At 35.9% G+C, this 5406-nt stretch overlaps 1 long non-coding RNA gene across 1 annotated transcript; it reads right to left on the bottom strand.

Moving 5' to 3' along the window:
* Window positions 1–4282, bottom strand: LOC139897570 (uncharacterized). The gene is made up of 3 exons (XR_011776656.1): window positions 2004–4282; window positions 694–760; window positions 1–213 (listed from the first exon to the last, which is right to left on the bottom strand). It is a non-coding gene; the product is annotated as an uncharacterized lncRNA (long non-coding RNA).
* Between the last annotated feature and the right edge of the window lie 1124 nt (window positions 4283–5406).

Consider the following 5406-nt stretch of genomic DNA (forward strand, 5'->3'; position numbering starts at 1 on the left):
TCGACAACAAGTCTAAGTTTACAAAAGTTATAAAATATAAATGAAAGAACTCGCGACATAATTAGTTTAAAAATCACAGTTGCTATAAATAGCGTAAGTATGTAGACAAAAGTTTAAATCCAAAAGTGTTATCCCTAGCGCATGCATGCACGGTTGACTCCAATCAAGTAATCAAAGAATGCGGAAGCGTGTAACAAATAGCCATGTATAAACCTGAGAAAACATAGAAGAATCTGTCAACGCAAAAACGTTGGTGAAATCATAGGTTTAAGTAAGTGAGTAAAAGTAAAGTAAGTCGAACCACAAGATTTGCAAAGTTGAAATAATAGTACATTCTAAAAGTTAATATTCACGAGCACCCAATTATCAAAGCTTAACATTCCGTCCGTTGAATACCCCATAAATTAGTGCTAGAACAACACTGTTTCCCGAAAATATATTTCATCCGTAGACGGTAGCGAACCGTCAAAGATGAGGGTTGTCAAACCCATATGGCCATACAACATAAGTTCACGCCTACACTTACACCCTGCAAATGTAACTAATGATAATTGAATTGAGGATTTTGTTCTAAACTCGTATGTAGAATGTTTGTTTTCCCGTTCTTGTGTTCACTTAGTTCAAAAGAATCGTTTATGTTTTCTCATCCCAAAAGTAAGTTCAAAAGAGTAAAAAGTGGGACTATGATCTCACCTCGAGTGGACGAGTATAAAAGTACTTCATAAAGTAAACGTGTGCATGAAAGTTGCTTAGCCTTGACCTAAACAAGTAAGTTGTATCAATTAACCGGTTACGACACAAGGTCGGGCGAAATGTGTTCAATTAGTCCTATGGCTCGTTACGACTCGATTAAATATAGCATGTGAATCACGTTGCCAAGTTTCATGCGAGAATCAAGTATAAAAGCATGTTAGAACGATTGCATAAAAGTTTGGTTAAGTTTGACTAAAAGTCAAACTTGGTCAAAGTCAACGAAAAGTCAACGCGTTCGGGTCGGGTCCCGAACTATTTTTCTATGCTAAATATTCATATACAAGTATATTAAAACAAGTTTCATGTGAATCGGAGGTCGGTAGCTAGTCAAACATTTCACGTGAAATGGGACAAAGAGGTCAGAATCTGACCAGGTCTATCTGCGCGCCGCGCGGGGTGAGGTGCGCGCCGCGCCATTTCCTGTACAGGCAATTCTGGTCAGTTTTCAAGTAAGCACGACCCAAAACTCAAATAATCCTAACTCACAAACCGCAAACCTCCTAAACATGTATCTCACGTCGTTGGAAAGGTATTTTAACAAGGAATACAACTAAACACTTTTCATAGATCATAACCGACAATTTCCAAATCGAAAACATCATCAAAGTTCATCATTTTCAACCAAAAATCAAAGAAACGCATTTTATGATTCGGGAACTTTTAACATACAAATGATATGCCGTTTTGAAGGTAATAACGCATACATTGCAACTAGACGCATATTCCAAGTTTCAATGAACATTTACTACGTCAAAATCACTAGCCACGTTATCGTTTCAAAATCAATTTCGACACAAATGAGACTTATGATTCACTAATCAAACGCTAGCATACATCACACCATTTCGAAGCTATTTACGCATACAATTTAACTAGTTAACTAGCATACATTCAAACAAGTGTCTCAACTAGCATTCAACCGCATCAAGTTCCTACCAAAACGATAATCGATTCACCAAAAACACATTTCATGTTATTGAGCTAGTTTTTCATCATCCAACATATCAAAACGAAGCTAATGAAGTAACTAACACTTTTAACACATACACTTTATCTTATAACATCATTTGAGCAACCAAAACTCAAGATTAAGCAAGACCCATTTGGGTGTTCATGTCATATTTTCAAAACACGAAGAACGAGCATACAAATTACATACACGACATCCCTACGAGCCATAGACACTAATTAACCACTTGACAAGTCTAAAAACGAATTTAACAAGTTAGGGTTTCATGAGAAATTCTTACCCCATGCCATGAGACTAGTATCAAATCGAAGAGGATGAAACGAGGATTCCAAAAGTACAATTTGTTTTGATGTTTGATTCCTTGCTTGAATTTGGATGATGATTGAAGATGATGAAGAATTTAGGATGGGAGTTTTTGGTTGAGAGAAAAGAAGAAAGAAAAAGAAATTAAATGTGGAGGATGGTGGAGAAGTAGTTGACTTAGTCAACTACTAGTGAGTAGTTTGGCCATTTGGTAAAAATGGTCCCTCAATTTTAAGCCGGGTGCGTAATTTAACCAAACGAGATATTTTAAAACGCTAGAGTAAACGAGTGGTGTTAAAATTGAATAGCGGAAATATTATGAACGTTAGTCAACGGAAACTACGAATTTAAATAACGAAAGATATTATAAAAAAAAAGAAGACGGTGTTAAAATTAAATTTTAACGGAAAAACACGGGATGTTACACTAATGAAGCTATTGGTGGAGATATAACCAGTGGTACTTTTGTTTATGATTGTACGGGTACAGTTGGTGAAATTCAAAGTAACCATTCAAGTAACAATTATTTTGATTTACTTGGAGTTGCTCCAAGTCAAAGTCAATTTGATGATAGAGATCATAACGTTCCTCAAGAAATGATGTCTGACTCACCTATAGATTCCCACTGAAGTACTAATCCACCAACGCCTGATCACAGACCCACTTGCAACCGACAACCTCCTAGTTGGTTGGAAGATTATGTAGACGGTGATGGCTTATCCGAAGACGAGTTGATGTTCATTGGAGAGAAACCGTCAAATTATATACAAGCATCGCAGGAGGCAATGAAGTCAGAGTTGAATTCCATTGAGAAGAATAACACATGGAAACTTACTTATCTACCACAAGGTCACAAGGCGATTGGGTTAAAATGGGCATTCAAAGTAAAGAAAGATGCGGATGGTAAAGTAGTGAAACATAAAGCCCGGTTGGTCGCAAAAGGCTACGTGCATCGAAAAGGAATTGATTTTAATGAAGTTTTTGCTCCCGTAACAAAGACTCGAAACCATACGGTTGTTATTATCTTTAGCGGCTATGAAGGGTTGGGTTATGCATCACCTTGATGTCAATTCAACATTTCTGAATGCAGAGCTGAAGGAGGAAGTGTATGTGAGTCAACTTGAAGGTTTCATTGTAAAGGGCAAAGAGCAGCAAGTTTATCGTCTCTTTAAAGCAGTTTATGGTTATGCCAAGCCTCGAGAGCATGGAATATATGATTGGATAAGGCCATTAAGAAAATGGGTTTAGAAAGGTGTACTCATGATCATGCACTGTACAAGGTTCGGTCATCCAAATCCACATTAATTATTAGTGTATATGTCGATGATTTAATTGTTACAGGGTCAAGTAATGAACTGATAATAGAGTTTAAAGAGAAAATGAAGAAAATATTTGATATGAGTGACTTGGGTGTGTTGGGTTACTATCTTGGTATTGAAGTAAAACAAGAAAAGGGGAGATTTGAAATCAATCAAAGTGGCTATGCAAAAAGAATACTAGAAATAGCTAGTATGATCGAGTGTAACTCGGTTAAATATCCTATGGAATCGAAATTCAGTTTGTCCAAGGATGTGGAAGGGAACTCGGTTAATGCTACTGATTATGGAAGACTCTTTGGGTGTCTTCGATATTTGATTCACATGAGACCATACTTGGCCTATTCAGTAGGGGTTCTTAGTCGTTACATGCAGTCACCTAAAGAGAGACATTTGAAAGCGGTGAAACATATTCTAAGGTACCTGAACGGAAGTTTGTACTACGGCTTGGTGTACAAGGAAGGAGGTGACGAAAGGTTGATAGGCTATAGTGATAGTAGCCATGGAATGGATATTGACGATCGAAGGGGAACCACCGAAGTGGTATTTTATCTTGGCAAGAATCTGATTACTTGGGTGTCACAAAAACAGAATATAGTGTCTTTTATCATCGTGTGAGGCTGAGCTCATGGCAGCAACGTCAGCAGCTTGCCAAGCTATTTGGTTAAAAAATCTCTTATTCGACATAACCGGTTGGGAATCATCGAAGGTAAATTGCTGGTTGATAATAGATCCACAATCGAATTAATGAAACACCCCGTTTTTCATGGTCAAGGTAAACATATTGATATACGGTATCATTTCATAAGGGAATGTGTTGAAAAAGAGCTGATTATGATCAAGTACGTTAGTGGAAAAGAACAAAGGGCTGACATCTTGACTAAACCACTGCCACGCATCAAGTTTTCAGAAATGAGGGATCTTTTGGGAGTGAAAGACCTTGAAGATACATGTCAAAATTGAGGGGTGATTGTTGGGCTCAGTTATTGACTTGGTGTTTTGTTAAATATGCATTTATTATAGAGTAGTTAGTAAGTATGCATTTACTAGAGAGTAGTTGATAAGTTTGCATTTACTATGAAGGTTGGTAGTTATGCATTTATTATGGATGTTATATATAAGTATGTAATTGTAATTGTAGTATTCATGTGTATTTACCATAATTTTTATTCAGTGAAATTAAAACCCAAAAAATTGCCACATTATGTTTCCTTTTGATATCAATATAATTCACTTTGTTGTGTTCTAACACCATCAAATAAATAAACATAAACACACTACCTTTGATTTTGTCGATTGAAAGAATACAAAATTATGGTGCCAAATCAAGAGACGATGAAGACGAATTTGAACACATATAACTTGGGTTTGAAATTCAGCGCGAGCAAGAGGAAGTCGATCGACCGGGGTAGATGAAGATGAAATGATTTTGTTGTATGAATTTATCTTTCTTTAATGGAGATATGCAGAGATGTGAATGACTCCACAAAAGACACATGGCAGTCTCTACTCAGATGAGCTTCACACGTGTTGTAGCCATGACAGGTGAAGCTGTAATGGATATGAAACGTGTCCTTTAGTCAGAGTTATTGTCCCCTAGTCTAGAATGTTGGCAAAAAATACTCTGTAATGTTATGGAGTGATTTGTACACCACTAGAAATTATCCATACACCACTAAATGTGCTTTAGAGTGTTGTACAGTATAATAATATATTGAATATTTAGCGGTGTATGGATAATTTTGGTGGTGTACGGATCATCATCTATCGTTAAAGTGGAGTCCAAAATAGGTAAAGTGGGCCCAAATTTATGTACATATGAAGTCGGTAAGTCAGCCCAAAATACGTTGCAAACTAAAAAGAAAAGGAAAAAAAAAACAGAATCACAAAATTCTAGTGTTGAACAGTAAAAAAATAGCCCATATAAATCAAAAAGGTTTTTACGGATGTGTCATTTTGTGATTAATATATATATATATATATATATATATATATATATATATATATATATATATATATATATATATATATTCCTTTTAGCTTTTTTGTCTTTTTCTTAAAATT

This window comes from Rutidosis leptorrhynchoides, chromosome 3, assembly GCF_046630445.1.
Source record: "Rutidosis leptorrhynchoides isolate AG116_Rl617_1_P2 chromosome 3, CSIRO_AGI_Rlap_v1, whole genome shotgun sequence".
Lineage (NCBI taxonomy): Eukaryota > Viridiplantae > Streptophyta > Magnoliopsida > Asterales > Asteraceae > Rutidosis > Rutidosis leptorrhynchoides.